This window comes from Lissotriton helveticus, chromosome 2_1, assembly GCF_964261635.1.
Source record: "Lissotriton helveticus chromosome 2_1, aLisHel1.1, whole genome shotgun sequence".
Classification (NCBI taxonomy): Eukaryota; Metazoa; Chordata; class Amphibia; order Caudata; family Salamandridae; genus Lissotriton; species Lissotriton helveticus.
This window is the reverse complement of record NC_136059.1, coordinates 425075216-425100512: the sequence shown is the minus strand read 5'-3', so window position 1 is coordinate 425100512 and position 25297 is coordinate 425075216.

Below are 25297 nucleotides of genomic sequence, written 5' to 3'. Positions count from 1 at the left end.
CTACACCTGTTTGTCATATTTAATTTACCTGTCAGTCCCTTGTAAAGTGGTATCTCAGATACCAGGGCTGGTGAATTAAATGCTACTGATGGGATTGCAGCGCCTATTGTGCCACCTACCAAAGTACCCTTTCAAAACTGTCTCAGGCCTCTGCCATTGCAGGGCCTGTGCACACAGTCTTACTGCCGGTGTGACGTGGCACCTTATGTGTGTGCCATGTCCAGGACCCCCCTTTTTACTGCATGTCAGCCACGCCTACGGTAGCCCCAAGCTAGCCCTATGGGCAGGGTCCATTGCAGGTACAAGGTAGGACATGTACCTTAAGTGTGGACATGTCCTGGTGGTGACAAACAACAATTTTGGTTTCTCACTGTTATGGGGCTGACCTCCCATAGGAATGCAATGGGGATTCCCTGAAAAGTGTTTCAGTGGTGATTCCTGATATGAGAGGAGCAGCATGGTCAAGTTTGGTATATTTGTAATGGTAAGAATAAATGCTGCACAATAGTCTCCGCAGACTTATTATAACGATTTTAGTAATGCCATTTTCAGAAGTTAACATTTCTGTGTGCTATGTGTCTGCCTGCCTGATGCGTAGTGCATGTCTGGTTTTGTAGTGGCAGGGGCAGGTGAGGTGTGTGTCACTCCAGGAGGGACAGAGTGAGTCAGCGCTAGGCTGAATAGGGCATCTGCATTTGGAGTAGTGGGAGGAGTAGTCCCCTGACCCTGAATAGGTCTGTGAATGCCTAGGTGAATGCTGATTCCGCCCCCCTGTGGTGTGTCTGATGATGAGCCCCCACCTGACAAAGGGGAAGACGAGCCTTGTCAACAAAATGCTCCAAAACCCCCCATACCCAGTTTAGGCTGGTTCCCCCAAGCCCTGTACCCGAACAGACAAAGCAAATGTGAGTATAAATATTGGGGCTGTGACCCCATGAAAGGGGTGTGCTTCCTTGCGACTTGGGGAGGGGGGCTTGCTGCTGCCGGGCCGCGAAGGAACTGCCACAAGGGTTTGCCTCTCTGCTGGAGGGCCCTGTGAGCTGGCCTGCCTGGGCCCAGCCTTGAGCCCATGGAGCTTTGAAATTCCTGGCTCCTAGCGCCTTGTGGTTCCCCTACGGGCAGGAGTGACTTTTTGGTGCCTGCAACGCTGGGCTGCACATCTTCAGAGGGAATCCCGATGTAGGGATTTCTCTGCCTTGTCAGGGAAGGCGGGAGCCCAGCACGCTATTTTATGCTGCTTTTTAAGGGGGAGTGTACCCCACGTTTATGCCACCCTGCATTTTAAGGATGCCAGTGGGAGCAGGTGCCCCCCGCATCTGTGTGCTTATCTGGCAGGAGCACACCGCGCATTTTGAGTTAAGAGTGGGAGACCACCCCGCTGCTGTGTGCCCTTCCGAGCAGGAGCCCACCCCGCATTGGTATTATTTTACGGCAGGAGCACACCCCACACTTTGCCACCGAGAGGAGAGATCACCCCCGCAGCCCGACTCGGAAGCCAGGCGGCTGTGCCTGGTTAGGGACGTGGCCAGATGGCAGGAAAGAGGATGGGGAAGAAGGTGTGCCGGTGGGAGCCCCGAGAGGAGACGGAGCCTCCAGGAAGATCCCAGAGAGGAGACAGAGCCTCCAGGAGGAGTCCTGAGCGGAGAAGCCTGACTGGAACCTCGAGGGCTCCCAGTGCTGAAGCTTCCTCCGCTGGAAGGAGATGGAGCCTCCAAGCCTGCCCCGGTGAGTGGGGGCTGAATCTTGAGGAATGTGGGTGCCCAGTGAGGGCACCAGGAGGAGCCCAGTAGAGGGGGCTCCCGAGGCACCATGAGTGCCAGTGTTGTTCTGCACAGCTGCGCCGCCATTGCGGGCAGCTGCACCGAGGGAGCAATTTTTGTGTTTCAGAGTCCCAGAGTGGGGCTCCAATTTGCACCTTGTCAGTGCCCATTCAGGACTGGGAGAGGAGCCTTGACAGTGCTTCCTAGGCACAGTACTGCCAGTGCCTTCCTGTTTATACGCACAGCTGGCCGCAATTGTTGGCAGCTGCAATGTGGGGATCAATTGTTTATAGAGTCCCGGTGGGGCTCTCAGGGCACAGTGAGTGCCAGTGCTGATCCCAGCTGCACCACGATGGCGCGGGCAGCTGAAATGTTTGATGGCCATTTCTTTTATTGAGGAAGGGGTGAGTTGTACCTCACGCCCCAGCGCATCTGTGCACTGTGTTTTCACTGCCAAGGCAGCCAGGGGGCCATTCAAGAGGCTTCATTTGGAGGCCTGAGTTTCTGGACGTAGGGCATTTGAGCCCCAGGGAAAGGCCAGTTGGCCTGGGGTTATTTGTGTGTACTGACAGGGTGCAAGGCTCTAAGGTGACTTATGCTCTTGGTAATAGTGTTACTGTGGTGCTCCACTGATTTATGTATAATGTAGTTATGCCTAATGTGATGTTGCATAATGTATTTATGCTGATGCCTCATATCATGCTATGGTGTTATAGGATAAGGCTTATTGCGTAATGTGTTTATGCTAATGAGGTTTGGGCCTAATGTGTTTTTTGCCTAATGTGATAATGCTGAGGTCATTATTGTACCAGTAGTAATTGGTTGTGTTTTATGGTTACTGCCAGTATTCTGATGGTTCTGATCATGGCCCTCCCAGCATTCTGATGGTTCTGATCGTGGCCCGATTGAACTGGTCCTGTATATAATCTCCTGTGAATATTTCCCAGTGCCAGTTGGCACAGTGTATATTGTGTGATTATGATTCTAATGTGTTTTGGATAATACAAAGGCTATTTTTATATAACCGTGTGTGGAGTTGCTTTTGTGGTGTGCTTAGTGTGTTGCTGCTGTGTGTGTGTGTTGCGCAAACACTTTACACATTGACTCTGGGATAAGCCTGACTGCTCGTGCCAAGCTACAAAGGGGGTGAGCAGCGGTTATCTTCAGCGTGTAACTCCCTTGCCCTGACTAGAGTGCTAGTTTCTGACTGCCTTTGGCGCAAGCCTTAGCCAACTAGAAATCCCATTTCTAACAAGCCTGAAGACAGGAACTGTGTTACCAATATCAATGTGGCAGATATTATCCACCTAATGAGGGTACAGGAATGGTCAGCAACACAAGCAGCAGCTTTCACAGTTCTTCTTTGAAGTGTGACTGCAAGGAACTAAAGACATTGAAGCCCAGAGTCTCCCACAGACTTTCGTTCTGAATCCAAACCAACTCTATCACTATCACTGAGGATGGGCAAATCTCATCTCGTTAGGGGAAAAATTAGAAGGAAGACCAATGCTCCTCAGGATCTAGGAAGTCTAGGACTAGGATTTTGGTCTCTGTGAAAGTTGGAAGTAAAGCAAAAAATTAAGTATAACAAAAAGAGGTTGGAATTTTGCAAGACATTAGACAGGACAGAATATTTGAAATTCTCTATTACCTGGCCAGTGCACAGGAAAAGACTGTCCCCTCACCACTACCTCAGCAGAACATTTGTTCACATGAGAATACAACACCAGAAGAAAGATAACTGCTGGCTTGAGACACTGGAAATTCTCTCCAATTGTGAAATGGTAGGCCTCACATTTATTTGACGTCTTGAGGCACTTCACCTAAGCCAGTGCTAATGAAAACCTGGTGGAAGCTGAATTACATTCATTTTGAATAGGAAAGAATTCCATAATTTTTTGTCTTTTTTTTAGTAATTCCATTTTTTATTGTAATTCTATTTGTAATTGTAAGTCCTGTAAATATGTACTAACTATTGTTATATGGCATGTTATGTTAGTCCTGTAATTTATTTGTGTAGCAGCTATATCTAACATAATACATTCAAGTGGTATATAAATGTGGTACATATTAAGTATATCTAGTGTGTTGTGTGCCTTTGACTTAACTTTCAATTTTGAATTATTGCTGGGATTGACTCTGAATTAGTATCATTGAAACTAAGCATTTGAATGACAAAACACAATGTAGCACCTATCAAGAGATAAAAAAGGCAGAAGCACTCCTAACTCCAAAAAGGCCCAGCCGGCAACTTTGGACTAGATCTTACAGGAGCCCTGGCTACAAAAAGACCGGGTACCTTGAAGCATGCCTGAGGACCTGAAGACTGCAGGTGTAACTATTAGTGACTTTTTCAGCACCAAGAACTGATTGGTACTTAGGTCTTGATTTAGATCTTAGCTGATCGAGCCGTGGCTTTTTCAGTGGTCTTCCCACCCACCGGCTTGGCGGTCCGCACATCCTATTTTGATGCTGGCTAATTTGTAGACAAAATACCAGTGCAGTCCCACAATTACCACCATGAACTCTTGACCGTCTTCATGGTGGGATAGGCAAAAGCGGCTGTCAGAGGAAGTAGAGACACTTTGTCCATGGAGCCAATCACAATGTGCCTTCCTGCCGACACAACTGTGGCGGGGAAACTTCCACACCTGAGTTGACATAATGGAATGCACATAAGGCATAAACTTACCTTTACTCACCTTCCTACTTCCTGTACTGTCATGAACCCGATCCTACACTTCCTGCCTCTGCTGCTGCTAGCTGATCACGATGCAAATCAACACTGTTGTAAACGGACCCAAATCACTGCATAGGTGTGTTTAAAGAAGGTACAAAAATTGTCACAATGAAAATATATACACCACCCATCATTGAGATAAGTGCATGGTAACATCATTTAGGAAATTGCACTAGACAAGATGTAACCCTCGCCTCATAGATTACCTGGAAAATCAATGACAGTTCCAAATTTGAAGCATCCTACGTAATCATCCATGTAACATTTCCCCTTCTCTAGTGCAAGTCCTGTATTGCATGCAAGTTCAATTAGCACATTGTATTACAAGGTGCAAATGTACATGTGTACATACTTAGTAGTAATTAAGGTGAAACAAACACACCATTAGTAAAATATCCTTAAATAATGTGTCAACATCTATTTGTTTGTGCAAGTGCCAACTACTATGTTGAATGGCTGCACCTAAATTCAAATGACCATCACACACCATGTCAACCATTGTATGCACCTAATATAGTAGACATTTAACAAGTATGAAGTAGTTCCTACCATCATGTGAAAAAATAATATGTAATACACATTTTACACTGAAATATTGCAATGGGCAAACTTGGTGAAAACAAAAATTGTGATTTATTCACAATGAGATAAGTCTTTCAACTAGTTCTTAAACAAGGCAAATCCCTGTCCAAATGGTGCCCACAAAGTCCTGTGCACAGGTGTGCTGTGGCACTCAGCTTACCTCCAAATGCACTGCCAGGAGTCCCTCTCCTGGAGTGGGCATCTATTGAGCAGAGGTGGCACCTCATAGATGTTACTTGGGAGGGGTGCACTTGGGTTTGGAGGGGAGTGTGGTTTTGATAGGGGTGGTCTTGGGTTTCCGAGAGTGGTGTTCTTTTGGGGGATGGTCTTGGTTTTGGGATGATGGCCTTTACCTTTTTTAGGGGCCCCTTGAAGGGTAGTAGGGATAGGTCCTGTCTTTTGAGGGTTGGGTTGGGATTTGGAGTGGATGGAGTGGGTGGTGGAAGGGGTAGGTGTGTGTTTGAGAGGGGTGGGTGTGGGGGTGGCAGTGGCCAGGACAAGGGCAGGCAGATGACTCTCATGGGGAAAACAGGTAGGATGGTCAAGAGGGAGTTGGGGATGGGAGGTAGAGGGAGTGGAAGTGTCTGTTATATATGTGTCAGTTTAGGATGCATGTGTCTGTGGGTCTGGTGCATGCCATGAATGTTTAGGTGTGTTTTGCTTTGTTGGTGTGTGTTGTATGGGTGAGTGTAGGTGTTTCTGTTTTGTGGGTGTGTGTGCTGTGGAGGTGCTGGGTGTGGTCTTGGTAAATGCAGCTGTGATTGTGCATGCAATGTCTGTGGGTGTGCATGTGGTGCCGAATGTTGCTGTCTTGGTGGGTGCAGTGTCTGGGGCTGTGCTTATCGTGGTGGAAGGGTCTGTGGCAGTGGTTGTGGTATTTGGGGCTGTGATTGTGATGGCGGATGTGTCTGTGGTGGTGTGTGCAGTGTCTGGGGTGTGCTGGCGGTAGTGGATGCATCTATTGTAGTGGGTGCAGTGTCTGGGATTGTGCTTATGGTGGATGTTGTGTCTGGGAGTGAGCTGATGGTGGTGGATATGTTTGTGGATGTGTTTGTGGTGGTGGGTATAGTGTATATTATTGTGCTGAGGTGGTGTCTGTTTGATTGTGCACCTGTGTTTTTGTGTGGATATGCTGCTTATGTCTGTTTGAGTGGGTGTTAGCAGAGGTATGAGTGTTCTTGGAATCGATGTGGAAATAGAGTATTTGGATGGGGATTGGTAGGAGGTGGGGCACAAGGTTGGGCTGGTTGGGAGGCTCTGATCAGTGATGAGGCTAGACCTTGAAAAGACCTTTGTAGGCTAGACATGGCACAGTGAATGCCATCCAGGTAGGCTATCATTTGTTGAAATTGACAACCAAGCCCCTGGTTGGCATTCAGTAGTGCAGGATGGCCTACAGAGATGTTCCCAAGGAGGTCAATAGCCTCCTCACTCAGCGCAGCCAGGGTAACAGAAGCTAGGTGAGGTGCCTGGAGCAATGGAGATGCCACCCCTTTTAGGAGGGGCGGGAATGGCCAACTGGGTATGAGCAACAGGGAAGGTGGAGTTGGTACTGGGGCAGTGGACAAAGATGCAGTTGGTAGACTTCCTGTTGGGTACGCTACCATTAGGAAGTACTCACTGGAGGATGCCTCCAAAGAAGATGTTGATGAGCTGTCATCCTTTGTTGCACCCCCATCGCCCCCTAGTCCCCTGAGTCCTTTGGTGTTGGTGATAGCAGCACCAGAACAACTGTGGCCTGTGGCTTCCCTGCTGTTGTTGGCACTTACTCCTTTGCCTGGCTCAGACAATGTTGAAATGACATATACAATCATTTTATTTAATCTCTGTAAACAGAACCGATAATGACATTTGATCAGGAAACAGTTTCCAAGTTTTCATATTACACCTGCTTCAAGGCTCTAAAACTTTGTTTCAACATTAGCATAAGCCAATGCATGTATGCACATTTTTTTCAGAAAACATTTGGTCATAGTTTTGTCATTCCCCTTGATAGCTCCTATATCATCTACAATCCCATCTCTTATCCATCATTATGCATCTCTAGGAACTGCTTCACAACTCTGAATGGTTGGCCTTTGTAGTTTTGAATAGTCAACTGATGTAACCAAAAAGGATATTAACCAAATATATCTTTGTAGAGTGTGTTCACAAGGTCTTAAAATCTTCATACTGTTCATTCTCAAAAAGTAAAATATGACTAAATGTGTGCAAAAAAAATGCTGCGATTTTGTAGGTTAGCTTGTTTGGGCATTTCACAATGATAACACTTACTACAAGTCACAGAAGTATATGTCAACTGTCAAAAATAATGCATGAAATTTGCAAAGAAGTAGCTCAGCAATGTATCACATACTATATAGATACCTAGACTGCTGAAGACAGTCAGAAAAATAGATATGGGAGATTAACACTCACCTTCTACAGCATAAGTAAATACATAGCCCTTGAAGCATTTCTAATGCGCTTCAGTTCAGAGCAAAAACATTTTCACATTTCACTATTAAATACCTTTAGTTATTTGAAGTTTGTTGTGTCTTAGTGAAATTGTTTCACTAAGTATGCTGTCTTTCACTTTAGTGCAACAAGTTTTTACATACACTATTTCCTATAATATACTTACTTCAAACACTCACATATAAAACACTTATGCAACATATTACACCATGATGCATTTCAGTTGCCATTTGAGTCATTAGTTTCGCATGATTTTGAGTTTTCCCATCTTGCATAAATCCCTTTAAGTTTGCTATTTATCTACAGCATTGCTTCATCATTTGAGGATTACAAAAGACATTGAGGGTGTGTGTTAATCTGTCATCAATGTGTACACATTCCTGTCTGTGTTTCCATACAAATGGTATGTCTATCACAATTATTTGTCACAAAACAGACTAGTCCTGGCCCCTTGATATACCTCCATAAAAATGTGTTGTCCAGAGATTTTAATGTTTGATTTCTGGTCTTGTATCATTAGAGAAGTAATTTATCTTGGGCAGACATTGCTATTCTGGGCTGAATTTTTCAGGACAACATTTTTGAAAATGGAGTATGTGTTGCAGTGATGATGTAATATTTTAGGAACCATGACAACTATATACTTTGTTTTAGAGTCACAACATAGGTTTTGGGGGTCAAGTAGTCTTATGGAGACAGAAAATACATCCCTCTGCCATTTTCCAAAATGGTATCTCTATGATGATTATTCATCATACTGGTAATTTATTTTAATATTGTTTTTGTTTCAGGTTTTCCATTGATTCAAATTCGTAAACATGACGAAGCAGGTAGTAGCAGAGGATTTTCACCTCCTGACAGAGTATTGCTAACTACATATTCTGAGGGTTCCTTCAACTATGAAACATGTGTCATATGCCTAACTAATCGAAAAGAAAAACTAACATAAACTGCGGCTGGAAAGAAGAGAGTTTGAGATGCTGCAGAAATACCGCAAGAAGTTCACAACAGATTAAAACTGATGGGTGAAGAGGATCAAATATTTTACCATTGTAACAAAAAGTGCTACATGTTGTATGCAATGGAAGAAAGCCTGGAAAAAATTGTCAAAAAATAGCAGAAACCAGTCAATTACAACAAGAATCTGAGTCTTCTGAGAAAGCAATTACAACCAAACCCAATGCCCATCCACTTAGAAGATCGATGGCTACCCCTTGTCCACCTCCAACAATTGATCAGAAAGCAGGGATTCTTCAATGTATTATCTGTGGTTTAGCCAGAACAAGGGTCACAGGGATTGACAAAAGAACAAAGTACAGAGTGTCTGAGTCTCAGAGGACAAACATTTATGTCTACAACTAGTTTCTCCTGAGAAAAGGTTTTCAGCCAAATAGCTCATCTAAACAGCAAGGCAAATGTATTTGCAGTGGATGTATATGCCCACAGAAACTGCATATGTGCATACATTAGAAAAAAGTAATGAGAATGAGCTCCCAGCAGCAACTTAACCACCAGCCTTCAGGTAAGTTTACACTCTTTGCAAAAGCAAATGTAGTTTTAAAGCCAATTGTGAGTGCTGGCTACGGGCTCACACTCAGTAAGATTAGGAAAATAATGGTCAACATTGCTGAAACTGTATTTATCCATAATAATGAAATTAAGATTTTTATGGTGAATATTTACAATGAAAGAATTGTTTTTTGTCAATCTAACAAAACAAATGAAACACATGTGGTTCTCAGATGATTTGACCACTGAAGTTCTTGCTGACATAATAAGATCACTAGATGCACTAAAATCAGCAGGAACCATTTTCAGAAACGTCCTGAAAGATTTAGATTATGGACTTAATGACAAATTTTGTGATGCCCCAGATCTCCGCAAATCATGGGAGTCAACAAGAATGCCTGATGTTGTCTTAACATGTTTTACATCATTGTTTAGTATTAGCAAAGCAACACTGTTACAAACAAAAGTTCTTGGGGTATATTACCAACAACTAGCGATAATTTTTGTCTCTAACTTGTTTAGAGACAAAAATTATCGCCGCACATCGGCGATTTTTATCGCAGATAAACCTTGCTATTAGCAAGGTTTATCGCAAATGCGATAAAAAACGGCCGCAATGCATGAATATCGCTGAAAAGTCCGCGATATTCATGCATTATCGAGCAAATGCTCTTAGCCATGTTATCCACCTCCCATTGGATAACATGGTGAAGAACTGCTCAGGGCAGGTGTTAGCTTTTGGAGATATTCGCGCTTAGCGCGAATATCTCCAAAAGTTGGTAATAGGAGATAGCGATGTTAGCGACTGTTTCCAGTCGCTAACATCTTGGCACGCCCACTTTCCATGTCATTAGTGATAAATATCACTGACATGCAAAGCGGGGCCCAAGATGGTCGCTATCTCCTATTAGCTGTCACTAACTGGTGTTAGCGACAGCTTGGTAATAGGGAGATAATTTTATCTCCGCTTTCTTGGCTTTTAAAGCCAAAAAAGCGGAGATAAACCCCTTGATAATATACCCTCTTGAGTTCGAAATAGAAGCCAACAACATTCATGATGGCTTAGAAGATAGTAAGTGAAGAAGAGGAATACAATCTCATGAACTCACAGACTTATGCTGTGGAATTGTACTGTCTTCCTAAATCATGTTTTATGAAGTACATCACAACAAAAAGAAAACTCCCCTACACAGGATGACTGCCCACGTAATCTATAACCAGTGCAAAAGTAGAGAGCTAATCACTTCAATGAATAGGATTGGTGTATCATCAAGTTATAATTTTTTGTGAAAAAGTATACGCCCAGGCAGACTTCGAGCACAAGAAACTGGCTATTTAACCGCTTCCGTCCGGCGCGTTAGCCGCGCCCTGTGCTGGACATTCCAGAACAGGGCGCGGTCGTGACGGAACCGTTCCGTCATCAGCACAGCTCAGCCGTAACTGATGACGGAACCGTTCCGTCACCAGCATCGAAGGGGTTAAAAGAACATATTATATAAACATTAGACAAGAAAATAGTGCAAAGGACTGTAATGATATCAAAAAATATTTTTAATTTCGATATTTAAAAAGAGATAAATAAATATAGGTCTATACATTAGATATACACAATAAAAAATTATTCATTATTTTTGTGTGATTTTTCCTTAGTACATCATAAAAAACCAAAATAATTTGATAATAAAAGAATTTTTTGAGTATCTCCGATTTCGCAGAGTTGGGCTGTGTGTGTCAACGCGTTTCGACAAAGTCTTTTGTCTTCATCAGGACAAATGAATGTTCAGCCACTTTTTCTAAACAGAATAAAACATTGTTTTAGATGAATGTGCAGCCACTTTTTCTAAGCTGGATAAAACAGTATTTTCGGCTGACAAACAATGACAGTACATTGCATATTTCTTGACTGTATACATCCAATGAAATTAAACACTAGAATATCATTCGTTTAAAATCTTCTTAGCCAGACTTGCATTTTTATATAGAGCGATAGAAAGCAGGAAAAGTTGGAAAGCATACATTTTTAGTAATGACGATCGTCTCTAGTATACTGTAACAATTACGCTTTTAAGAAAAATAACAAGACATTTGCCAAAGTAAAGAGGGTGCATGGCTGGTAGAGGATGGCGCAACATTATGGTGTTTGACATCAAAGAAAAGGGCAAGGGTATTAATCATAGTCAACCATGGTACTTTTATTCGTGAAAAGTCGCTGTTATTTACTTTAGGTGAACATTGATATTACGTTCCTTACCATTTATCTTTATTGAATCCAAAGATAAAGGCAAGAGAACAAATCATATCCACATCTTACAGATGTCAAACACCATAATGTTGCGCCATCCTCTACCAGCCATGTTGGCAGTTACTGGACTGAAATTTTCACACATGCCTCCCAGATGGTAGGCACGATAATGACCCATCATACCGTTCTAGCCCTGTTGGGACATGTATGTGATACCCCAAAGGAAACCTGCAGATTTATTGCAATCGCAATCTTACTAACAAAATGCAAAGAGCATAATTCTTTGTGACACGACCAGCAAATTGTACACCAAGTTGCAACCACCACCCACCCACCCGTAAGATATTTGGCAGCCCTTGTGTACACATTTGCTTCAGTCCAATACAACTGAGAGCGACTAGCCTGTATAGGAAATGGGTAACCCTATTGGGGACAGTTGATAAATACCAATGCCTGCTCACCATAGCTACACATCCTCCCTTCCCTAGAGCCTGCAGAGCAAACATCACTACTCGCTGCATTATCTCGGATGCATGTAGACGCAGTTCATGGAGACCTCGCACCAGTTGAAGAGCCAGATAGGTTTGCGCTTAATGGACTCATGTCATGCTGTTCAATGTATAAGGTCCACTGTTTAAGTTTTCTACACTCAAGATGTGTGTGACCTGTCAAAATATGTGATGTGCACTCTTTATTAAAAATTATAAATAAAGTTTAAAAAAGAACAAAAAAAAGTACAAAAACAGCTGCTCACTTTCTGGCAGTCCGTGTTGTTCCCATGCGTTCACTGGAAATGGAATATCATTACACAACCTTATTTAAATATCACTCAAGCCCAGGATTCATATCTCTTGGAGGATAAGTAACGTTTACCGAGCTGTCTTTATCACAAAGTGCATTTACAACGCAGTCTTTACCATGCATGGGCCTTTACCAGACATGCCTTTACCAGTCTTGTCGTTACTACATGTAATGGGAAAGTACAGCCAATTTTTTCTCATTTAAATGGTTGTTTAATTTAGATTTATTTAGGCATTTTTGTTTTAATTATTCAAAATATTTTTTTATGAGTGGGATGTAAGGGATCCAGGAGTAATTGATGGAGTAGTGTATTAATGATCAGTTGTTAACAAAAATACCTGGATATGAATACTTTAATTTAATTTCTAACTGTTAAAATTAAAATTTGTATTGTGTGAAAATATGGCACATCCTTTTTAAGGAACACGATGGAAAGGATCTAGGAGTAATAAGTGGATAGTTCATTAATCACTGGGTATTAATTCAGTATTGAGTATTGAGTAATTGAGTATGAATATTTTAATTTAATTTATAAATGTTAATCTTAAAACTCATGCAAGTTAAAAATATGCAAAATAATAATGGGTGTTGAAGATAATTAACATTCAGGAATAAATTAGCATACCAATGTATCAATGATATTATCACATTCAAAAAATGTATATTAAAATGTTATACAAAAATACTAGAAAAATATAACACATTTTTAAATATAAATATTTAAAAAATAATTAAAAGCAAACATGTCAATTGTAGAATATTTTTTTTATTTATTATATTTTTTTTAAATAAATATGTATGCATTCTTAATAATACCATCTTAATAAAAAATATATATATATATACATGTATTTGAAAACATTTTAATATTTAAATGACAATAGTAAAACTATTTTATATGGTTTCATTGTTTTATGAAAGAAGTTGTCCTTTTATAAATTCTATTTTTGAATTTGACATTCATGATTATGCATCTGCTTCTACACACAGTGATACAAAAGGGGGTGGTGATGGACGGAGCATCTGAACCAATCAAACACTCACACCCAGTCAACAGATCTGGGTTTAATCCATCACCGTTCTTTAGCCCACTCTGCCACCGCAGTTCAGACATGGCCATATGCAAATCAGTCTGACCATGTGCCTCATGGGAACAGTCCAGCCCGAACTGCCAAGCTATGCCTTCCCTGGACCGAAAACAAGCTTCCTAGGACCGGTTTCTGGCATTTCAGCCGTTTTCAGCCAGGCTTGCTTGAATCCACTGGCAAAGTGAGCAAGGGACTCACCTCTGAGCATACCCTGCCAACTTATGGCGAACAAAGCGGTACAAAAGGGGGTGTGATGGACGGAGCATCTGAACCAATCAAACACTCACACCCAGTCAACCGATCTGGGTTTAATCCATCACCGTTCTTTAGCTCACTCTGAAAACCCCAGTTCAGACATGGCCATTTGCAAATCAGTCTGACCCTTTGCCTTATGGGAACAGTCCAGCCCGAACTGCCAAGCCATGTCTTCCCTGGACGGAAAACAAGCTTCCTAGGACCGGTTTCTGGCATTCCAGCCGTCTTCAGCCAGACTTGCTTGAATCCAGTGGCAAAGTGAGCAAGGGACTCCTGTCTGAGCATACCCTGCCAACTTATGGCGAACAAAGTGGTACAAAAGGGGGTGGTGATGGACGGAGCATCTGAACCAATCAAACACTCACACCCAGTCAACAGATCTGGGTTTAATCCATCACCGTTCTTTAGCCCACTCTGCAACCCCAGTTCAGACATGGCCACATGCAAATCAGTTTGACCCTGTGCCTCATGGGAACAGTCCAGCCCGAACTGCCAAGCCATGTCTTCCCTGGATGGAAAAAAAGCTTCCTAGGACCGGTTTCTGGCATTTCAGCCGTCTTCAGCCAGGCTTGCTTGAATCCAGTGGCAAAGTGAGCAAGGGACTCACTTCTGAGCATACCCAGCCAACTTATGGCGAACAAAGCAGTACAAAAGGGGGTGGTGATGGACGGAGCATCTGAACCAATCAAACACTCACACCTAGTCAACAGATCTGGGTTTAATCCATCACCGTTCTTTAGCCAACTCTGCCACCCCAGTTCAGACATGGTCATATGCAAATCAGTCTGACCCTGTGCCTCATGGGAACAGTCCAGCCCGAACTGCCAAGCCATGCCTACCCTGGACCGAAAACAAGCTTCCTAGGACCGGTTTCTGGCATTTCAGCCATCTTCAGCCAGGCTTGCTTGAATCCAATGGCAAAGTGATTCTGGACTATTCCCATGAGGCACAGGGTCAGGACGGATTTGCATATGGCCATGTCTGAACTGGGGTGGCTTGGTGAGCAAAATAACGATGGATTAAACCCAGATCTGTGACTGGGGTGAATGTTTTGACATTGTGCAACATTCCTTCCATCATCTTGTGTGTTTTGTTGTTCACCCTATGTGGGAAGGGTATGCCCAGACGTGGGTCCCGTGCTCACTAAGCCACTGGAGTCAAGCTATCCTGGCTGTGGATGGCTGATAGCCAGAAACCGGTCCTAGGATGCTTGTTTCCGGTCCCGGGAAGACATGGCTTGGCTGTCGGTCTGGACTGTTCCTATATGAGGCACAGGGCCAGGACTGGTTTTCATATGGCCATGCCTGAACTGGGGTGGCTTGGTGAACTCTCTGTCCAGTCCTCCAACTGGCTCCACAATAGAGAACTCGCAGGAATTCTGTACCGCCCTAGCCACATTTTTTACTACTAAAGTAATGGATATTTACTCCACTTTTTCTAAAGAGCCGGTAGGAAGAACCGCTGATTTAACTATTCAACCAGCACTGAAGCACCCTTCCTTTACTCAGTTTCAGTCAGCTACCGAAGAACAGGTCAACGCACTTGTTGGCAAAATTAAATCAGGCTCCCCGTTGGACCCATGTCCTCCGACCATAATGAACCAACTATACAATGTGGTTACCCAGCCGCTGACCAACATATGCAACTCCATCTTTAGGACAGGTGTCTATCCACAGACCTGGAAGAAGGCTATTGTTAAACCTTTGATTAAGAAGCCATCTTTAGACCCTACCATCATTTCCAACTACAGGCCAATTGCCTGCCTTCCATTTCCTGCCAAAATAGTGGAGGCAATAATGAACAAACAGCTCTCTGAGTTTATTGAACAACATAAGCTCCTAGATGACACTCAGTTCGGGTTCCGGAAGGGACACGGAAGTGAGACAGCATTGATAAAGGCCTCGGATGAAATTCGAGAGATCATGGATTCGGGAGGTGCTGCAGTGCTCATCTTATTGGACCTGTCAGCTGCTTTTGACACGGTCGACCACGTCATCTTGGTCGACCGTGTCGCAGCCCTTGGAATTAGTCATCTGGCTAAAGACCTTATAGCCTCCTTCCTAGTTAATCGCAAACAGGCAGTCAAACTGGGCAACTACTACTCGCCCACTTCTGAACTGCCCTGTGGAGTCCCTCAAGGATCCTCGCTAAGTCCCACGCTTTTTAATATCTACGTTGCGGACTTGGCGAGGGGGTATTAAATCACATGGGATGCGATTAACTACCTACGCAGATGACACCCAGCTTGTGTTGGCGGTGCATAAGAACGGTCCAGTGGTAGCAGCTAAGTTTCAGGAGGGGTTACTGGATGTACAATCATGGATGCACAGTAACTGCCTGAAACTTAATGCAGAGAAAACCGAAGTTATGACTTTCGGTAAGATCTCTCCCGAATGGTCCCCAACTTGGTGGCCCAGTCAGATGGGCTCCCCCCCGATTCCAGCTGTCAAGGTTAGGAATTTGGGAGTGATCTTTGATAACAGGCTATCTTTTGGTTATCATGTCAACAAGGTGATCTCTGCTGCATTCTTCGTGCTGAAGAAAATAAAAAAACTCATGCCATACCTACCCGCTTCGGCAGGGAAAACACTGATCACCACCTTAGTGTTTTCGAAGCTGGATTATGGAAACGCCCTCTTCCTTGGCACTCACAAATACATCTTGAACAAACTACAGTCCGTGCAAAATATGGCAGCACGGATTCTGTTTAATATTCCTTGGCGACACTCTACTTCAGCAGCCATACGCCATCTACATTGGCTAACAGTGGAGAACAGAATCAAATTCAAGGCTCTCTGCATCGCCTATAAGGCCATTCATCAGACTGGACCAAAGTTCTTACAGGAAGCTTTTCAGGTGTACATACCTGGAAAGAATCTAAGATCAGCAGCAAGCCACCTATTGCATGTTCCCCGAACAAGAACGGCCACATGGGGAGATAGACGCTTCCTGGTAGCGACCCCCATACTGTGGAACACACTCCCCTTGTATATTAAAACAGCACCAACACTCATTGCCTTCCGTAAGGCCCTGAAAACTTGGTTATTTAATCAATAAGTTCTTGTTCTGAATTTTGTGTATCTTAGAGCATCTCATTGCGCCTAGACACCCTAGGGTATTAGTTGCGCATTAAAAATCCCATAAATAAAATAAATAAATAAACAAAATAACGATGGATTAAACCCAGATCTGTGACTCGGGGTGAATGTTTTGCCTTTGTCCAACATTCCGTTCATCATCATGTGTGTTTTGTTCTACACACAGTGAAGCATCGTGGTCAAGATCAAAAGCACAGCAGCGCACTTGTCAAGTAAGAACAATCTAATTTCCTTAAAACAACATATAGGTTAGGATATATATTAAAAAGAGAGAGGGAGAGAGGTTGTTAGGTGCTAAATAAAGGAGTATTGTATTTAATGCAAGTTTTAACAACTTTAACTTACCATTGCAGGTTGTGCTCATGTGTGAATGTTGGGAGTCCAGCTGTTTTTATTAATCAAAAGGTTAAAAAAAAAAAAGAGTCTTTTATAAACCAAAAAGGAAAACAAAGACAACTTCAATTTTTGTCACCAGGTTTTTATTAAGGTAGAATTTTGAAAGAAGAAGACACTGACTGAGAAGAAAGAAGACAAAATGAAGGGACTGCATTACTTAAATTTTAAAAAGAGTACTTTAAAAAAATCTACTTGGAGATGTTTGGACATTGGTATTAATTTGACTTAGAGGCGGCATGGAACAAAGAATATGGTATAGTGGATTTTGGATTGCTTTTTTCTTTTATTTATAAGAAAAACGTTAAAAAGAAAAGAATGGTACAGACATAAAAGAAGTTGCATAGAAAAAAGACCATAGAACAAACTATTTTTTGGGTTGTGGATTGTCGTACGCTCTAATGGATTTTTGGATTACCTGAAACTCTTGTTGAGTTAATCTTTTATAATCACTAAGAGCTGAGTAACCAACATGTTATCAGGTAGGAAAACAATATATATATTTAAAAAACAAATAAGATAAAATGCCAGCTTAATTTTGGGGAATTTTTCAAAACCGGAGAGTCGTATATTAAACTAAATAACATCGTTAGTAATGTAATCAAATACTGTGCAAGTAGTCTGAAGTTCCCAACATTGTAAACTGTTGGATTTTATCTAATAGTCTTTCAGACACTTCTTTGATGTTTTTGTTAATTGTCATGTCATGTCATGTCAAAAGTTTTTATATAGCGCAACTTATCACCGTAAGGTCTCAAAGCGCTTACAGCATAAAAACGATTGGTCACCTGCGAAAGCTAGAGAGTGGGATGAGGACTATTTAGGAAAAAGCCAGGTTTTTAAGGTTTTGCGGAAGAGTTTATGTTCGGTGATGGATAGCAGATGGGAATGCAGCTTATTCCAGAGCTGAGGGGCAAGGTAGGAGAAGGAACGCTGACCGTATCTAGAAGTCCGGGCACGAGGTTGAATTAAAAATGATTTGCTGCTGGACCTTAAGGGTCTTTTAGAGACCTACTAGTTACGTTTTTTCTTAAGGTATTTGGGCCCATCATTATACAGAGTGTTATGCGTTATGCTCAAGATCTTAAAGTGGCTTCTCTGACGGATGGGGAGCCAGTGGAGCTTTTTTAAACAGGGCATGGAAGATGTTCTAGGAGGCAGATCGAGGACTAATCTGGCCGCTGCATTCTGGAGGGTCTGCAGTTTTGCCAGCTGATCCTCATTGAGTGCAGCGTACAGGGCATTGCCATAATCAAGTAGGCTAACGATCAGGCCCTGAACCAGGGGTTTCCTAGTTTCTATAGGGAGCCAACTAAAGATTTTCCTGAGGCTACGCATGATGCTATAACAGGTGCTTGTCACTTTGGTGATGTGATTCTTCATGGACAGGGCACAGTCCATTATGATGCCCAAATTCCGTACTGCAGATTTGGGGGAGGGACATACGCCCAGTTCCGCTGGCCACCACTCTTGTGTCCAGCATTTCTCTGCTTTGCCGAACAAGATGATTTCGGTTTTGTTTGCGTTCAGTAGGAGTTTGTTTTGACACATCCAGCTGCTTATCTCGATCATGCATTTCTTAAAACGAGAACGGGTGTCAGCATGATCTGTACCACATGTAATAAGCAGCTGGGTGTCGTCGGCATACGACACGGTTTCAAAGCCGAATGAGTTAATTATCTTCGCTAGTGGGGTTAGGTACAGGTTGAACAACAGGGGACTTAGAAGAGACCCCTGTGGTACCCCTACTGTTACAGGGCGGCTGCTGGAAACTGAGGTGTCAACTTGGACAGTGGTGTGGCGGTCCGTCAGATAGTTTTCAATCCATCCAAGGGCCTTTCCTCTGATACCTATCTCCCACCTACGATGTTTCAAAATGTTCTGGGAGATGCTATCAAAGGCCGCAGATAGGTCCAAGAGGATAAGGATGGCTGATTGGCCCTTATCCACCGCGAGCCTAATGTTATCCACAATCTCAATGACCGCAGTCTCCGTGCTGTGTCCAGCACGGAAACCGGATTGGGAGGGATCCAAGATCCCATGCAATTGTGTAAAAGCAGTGAGACGTTTATTGATTAAATGCTCCAACACTTTCCCAAAAAAGGGTAATAAAGAGATCGGTCGGTAATGGGCTGGCAGTAGGGGGTCATCAGAGATTTTCTTTAAGATAGGCTTTACTTGTGCTTGTTTCCACTTGGATGGCACAATGGCCTGCTCAAGGGAGGTGTTAAAGATTACAGTCAAAGAGTTGGCTAGTAATGGCGTAATTTTGGTGCAGCGGCCAGGAGGGAAAGGGTCCATGGGGGAGCCAGATTTTATTTTGCTTAAACCTTCCAAGGTTTCAGTGACTGTTATCGGGTCAAATTCTGTCAGACAAGGAATGTCATTATAATCCGCCAAGGGGAAAGGTAATGTCAGGCCATTGTTTTGCTGGGGATGGTCTTGGTCAGCGTTAGGGAATGAGGAATAGATTACCTTGATTTTATTATTGAAGAACTCAGACATAGACTCTACCCAGTCTTGAGTAGGGCTAAAGGAGGACTGTTCGGCCCGAGGGGAAGTAAATTCTCTTAGTATTTTATACAGTTCCTTGCTGGAATTGGCTGAATTATTTATACGCGAGGTTAAATACATCTTCTTAGCCATTTTAATGTGTTTCATATAGAATAAGTGCAATAGTTTATATTTTGATGTATCCTCTTCCGTTTTTGATTTACGCCAGTTACGTTCAGCTGCTCGACTTGCTTGCTTGTCTGTTTTTAGGGCAGTCGTAAACCATGGGGAGGCTACAGATTTCACTTTAACCTTTGTTTTAGGAATGATAACATCCAGAGCATGTAAAATCGAGGGGGCATATTATCAAGGGGCTTTATCTCCGCTTTTTTGGCTTTAAAAGCCAAGAAAGCAGAGATAAAATTATCTCCCTATTACCAAGCTGTCGCTAACACCAGTTAGCGACAGCTAATAGGAGATAGTGACCATCTTGGGCCCCGCTTTGCATGTCAGTGATATTTATCACTAATGACATGCAAAGTGGGCGTGCCAAGATGTTAGCGACTGAAAACAGTCGCTAACATCGCTATCTCCTATTACCAACTTTTGGAGATATTCGCGCTAAGCGCGAATATCTCCAAAAGCTAACACTTGCCCAGGAGCAGTTCTTAGCCATGTTATCCAATGGGAGGTTGATAACATGGCTAAGAGCATTTGCTCGATAATGCATGAATATCGCTGACTTTTCAGCGATATTCATGCATTGCGGCCGTTTTTTATCGCATTTGCGATAAACCTTGCTAATAGCAAGGTTTATCTGCGATAAAATTCGCCGATTTGCGGCGATAATTTTTGTCTCTAAATAAGTTAGAGACAAAAATTATCTCTATTGGTTGGTAATATGCCCCGAGGTCTCTAAATTTGTTACCATATTTTCCAATGGAGTAGCCTGTTTTATTAAAGGTTTAAAATGTGCAGAAAAGGCTTCAGCTGTAAGTTTACACCAGGGTCGTATGAGCATACTTTTCTTACTTGTTAATTTAGTTGAGGCCTGTGTTGAAAAACTAAACTTTAAAAGGTAATGGTCGGTCCAGATCATGGGAAGAGGGACTTCACTACTCATTTTAGGCGAGACATCCGACCTACCTGTCAATGATTGCTCCTGTCTCATTTTCTAAAAACGTTGGGGCATATTACCAACCAATAGAGATAATTTTTGTCTCTAACTTGTTTAGAGACAAATATTATCGCCGCAAATCGGCGATTTTTATCGCAGATAAACCTTGCTATTAGCAAGGTTTATCGCAAATGCGATAAAAAACAGCCGCAATGCATGAATATCGCTGAAAAGTCAGCGATATTCATGCATTATCGAGCAAATGCTCTTAGCCATGTTATCCACCTCCCATTGGTTAACATGGCTAAGAACTGCTCAGGGCAGGTGTTAGCTTTTGGAGATATTCGCGCTTAGCGCGAATATCTCCAAAAGTTGGTAATAGGAGATAGCGATGTTAGCGACTGTTTCCAGTCGCTAACATCTTGGCACGCCCACTTTGCATGTCATTAGTGATAAATATCACTGACATGCAAAGCGGGGCCCAAGATGGTCGCTATCTCCTATTAGCTGTCGCTAACTGGTGTTAGCGACAGCTTGGTAATAGGGAGATCATTTTATCTCCGCTTTCTTGGCTTTTAAAGCCAAAAAAGCGGAGATAAACCCCCTTGATAATATGCCCCGTTGTTCCTTTTTCAAAATTTCCTGGAAATGACACAGGTGACTTTTTCCTATGGAACTTTTAAAAGAGTTATGGCAACCTTTGATGGCATTGTTTGACATTGCACCTCCTTTTAAGAAGGTCAAGCAACAATTCCACCATTCAATTGGAAATTGTGATTTTCTCCTGTGACCCGAACTGTTTAGATGGAGGAAACACCTATTACAACAACAGTGTTTTCACGCACTGCCATTGCAACGCAACTTTCACATTGCAGGAGGCATTACATCGCATGGTTTTAGAACGCATGCTTCTAATGCTCATTCACATTAACATCTCTAGCCATCTCAATGCACGAGTGTCGAGATCGCTTGTAATGGCTCGTGGACTATGTATGTATGTATAAAACGCCACTTAGATGACTGTGCCGGTGACGTCATAGCAATAGCCACAGGGGTGCCATGACATGGGAGATGGTACACGAGACTAGACTGATGCGTGCAATTATCAATTAGTTGTATGCACCGCTCACTCGTATTTAATACAATTTATTAGATACCAATGTGTTACATCTCAATAAAAAATATTGATGCGTGCCAGTGATGTGTGCCACTTTGATGACAGTGCCGGTGACATCATAGCAATAGCCACAGGGGTACTGCCATGACATGGAAGATGGTACAGGGGAGGTGACTGATGCGGAGGTGACTGATGCGTGCAATTATCAATTAATTATTGATGCATGCCACTTACATGACTGTGCCGGTGACATCATAGCAATAGCCACAGGGGGCTGCCATGACACGGGAGATGGTACACGAGAGGTTACTGATGGGAACATGTTGCATGACATTCTGCGCAGTATCTTTCGAAATCTGAGCCTGGGATAGCTTTCCAGGTGCCCTACTGGGAGTGTTTGGAGATTCCTAACATAAGCAAATCTGCACCTGTTCATGGGACTACTGCTATGGATGCAGGTTTACTATTTCTTTCTATTCTGCCGATACTATGCCAGGAGGCATCATATGGGGAATAACCCATGGCACAGACACAATCAAGCCTGGTAGTCCAAGAAAACCAGACACTGACCACATCATTGGTTCCAGGATGATTCTTATCACCGAAAGCTTTTAACATTACAGAGCAAGCTCCCAATAACACGTGTCCCCCCGTTAAAGATGCTTGTACAGAAATTGTTTCTTTATTTCAAAAAAGCGAAATCCTGCTAATATATTCTCCCATTTTAAATAGAATCTTTCAATAGTTCTGCTAAAAAAGGTACAGTTTTGTAAAAAAAAAATATATGGCAAATGAAATTAATATTGCTCCGATGATTATTACTGTTCATGCAAACTATGCCAATTTGGTATATTTTCTGATATTTCTGTAGCAAGAATGCTTCCGTTTCTTGTAGGTGAATGGCGGTTGTTAAGAAAATCACCATTTCATGGTGGTATTTAATTAAGGAGTAGTGAACATGGAGCCACCTGCCAAACCACATTCTAGACCAATTCTGAGCAGGTTTACACCCACAGGTGGTGTGCCCACAGGTGGTGCACCTTAATGCACTTATTAATGTAGGAGTACAATGTAAAACCTAGATTCTCCACAGTCCTCAGATCTCATTCCTGTCATACCTCTGTATTAGGACGGCCCGGACCACCACTGTGCCACACAATTCTGGTCTGACACAGGACTCTGCTGGAGGGAGGTTCAAGCCTATACAAGCAGGAGATGAGCAAAGCAAGCTTTTTGCCCGTGAAGGTTGGAAATGTTCACAATTTAACCCTTTGCGTGTGTAAAGCAACCTGATTTTTCTTCCCCTTCACACAGGCACATTTTGATCCTCTGGATAGTGAGATGATTTAGAAGTTGGAACCCAATCAATCCAAACAAGTACACTGGAGGAGGATTCACGCTACTTTCACGTTGAGTAATCATTCCGTGCTGGAAAACTTATGCAGACTAGTTCTCTGCAAGTGTATTTTTGTACAGCTTTGCTTTACACAAAAACACTGCGTAGGAGGACACTAAGAGCCCCATTAGGATGTCGACCGGGCGGAAAAGGGTTGTATATGGTGGCGGTGTCTGTTAGACACCGCCATCCATATTAGGATGTGGGCGGGAACATGCTTTTCCTTGGCGGCTTTGCCGCCACAAAAAGGTATGCGGGAATCTCCTGCGGGGGCACATTGCGGGCCCCCAAGGATTCTGGGAGGTGGGTTGGCACATGGGCGGTACCTATTGTACCCCCCTGCACTTCATTGTACAACATGACAGGCACCCCCTCTGCAATGTTAAAAATGCCAGTTGCGCCCGCCAGTGTGGCAGGCGCATCCTAATGGCCCCCACGGGACTGCCGCCCTTATGGCGGGCGGTCCCGTTTTACGTCAGGATGGCAGGCGGACAAAGTCTAATCAGCCCCATACCTTACAATAAGAGAGCTTGGTATCTCTTTCACGGACTCAATTTCCCAACTCCCCGCAAGGGGAGTCAGAAACACCGGAGCTGGATTTCTCGGCAGGAGATGACAGCTTCTGGTCAGTGCGTCCGCTGGAGAGTTGGCTTCCTTCGGCACTTGCTGTAGCGAGCTGCGTCGTGCAGGTAGGTAGTCGAACTGCACCGAACCACACAGTGCTTTGCTATAGCAAGTGAAGGTATATTTATACTTTGAAGGTGTTTAGGAAGGCCAGCTTTGACGTAAAGTCGGGCATATGAACATCATGAATGAACCCCTAAGGAATAGTTGTTCATGCATAATTATGAGTTTCTTGGAGAAATCAATATACAGGATAGGGGAAGTTCCTACGGCTTAAGAGTCTGGTTTTCCAAGAAATCGTTGCGACGTAGATGAACGGATGGAAGCAGCCATGGCTGTATTTGGGTAGCAATGACTATGCCTAAAAAATAAGGACTGGATTTCTATGCCATTATAAGGGCAATGTGAATTTTTTCTATATGAGGGCATAAATCGGGAAAATGCATACAGAATCTAAATCAATACACAACACTGGTAGATTGGCACAAAAGCAGTCATGCTTAACTTGGAGGCACTGTGTAAGTATCTTTGTAGCACACAAACAATAATAAAATGAAAACATAACACCAAAAATATCTCTCACCAATTTAGAAAAATAGAGAACAGTTTTAAATAAGTACAATTATGCCAAATGAATTAAAACCAACCAGTAGATACGGAGTTATTAAATTTTTTACTTTCAAATGAAAAATAGGATTTAAAATGGTGGGCAACTGGTTATACAAGACTGGGGCAAAGTCAAAAGTTAAGGCGAACCACAATGGAGCATGGTTCAGCTGTAGGAGTTAGATTTGGCCCAGTCTCATCTTAATGTTGGACTTGGAAAAGATTTCGAAGAAATGTTCCTGTGTAGGTAAAAATATCAGCAAGGCAGCTTGCGGTGTTTGAAGAGAAGGTGTCATTGTGGGGGAGCCACTTAACAGAGACACAGTGAAGATTTCAAGGTTTGGACTTCTTGGAAGTCAAAAATCTCCAGCGAGGGGAAGCTCCAGGCTGTAACTGACAAGGGCTCTACAAGGCTAGGAGTGCCAGCTGAACAGGATGTGTTACTATGGAAAAGAACATAGCGCGAACTACTGCAATGTCAAGCCAACCAGTGATGAACCTCAGGTGGGTCGGCAAGCAGGTAGGTCCTATTCTCTTATCAGTATTCAGGCCACTTCTTGGTGAACATTTTTCCAAGTCCCACGTTTGAGGTTTTGGCTGCAGGAGCACTTTTAGCACCACTTCCATTCATACAGGACTTATGGGCACCAGATGTGGAATAAGGACTCACTCCAGGCCAAGGAAAGGTGTAGAATGCAAGGAATGTGGAGTTTGTTATATCTCTCAACATCATAAAAGAGGCCAACCAACTAGCCCTTGGAGTGTCTCTGGTAGACTTGAGTTCAAGAAGCAAGGCAGGCCTCAAGCATCAACGCAGTCCTCTGAGGGAACAAGGCAAGCTTCAAGCTTTCGTGCAGTCTACCAGTAGGAATAGGGCTGTTCTCAGATGTACAGAGCAAGCCTCAAGCAGCAAGGAAGCCTACTGGAGTACAATGATGTCCTTCTGGGGGTCCCCCAGAAGTCCAAGAATGTACAGAAGAGTATGTCTGGTAGTCCAATATTTATACCTAGTGCCAGCC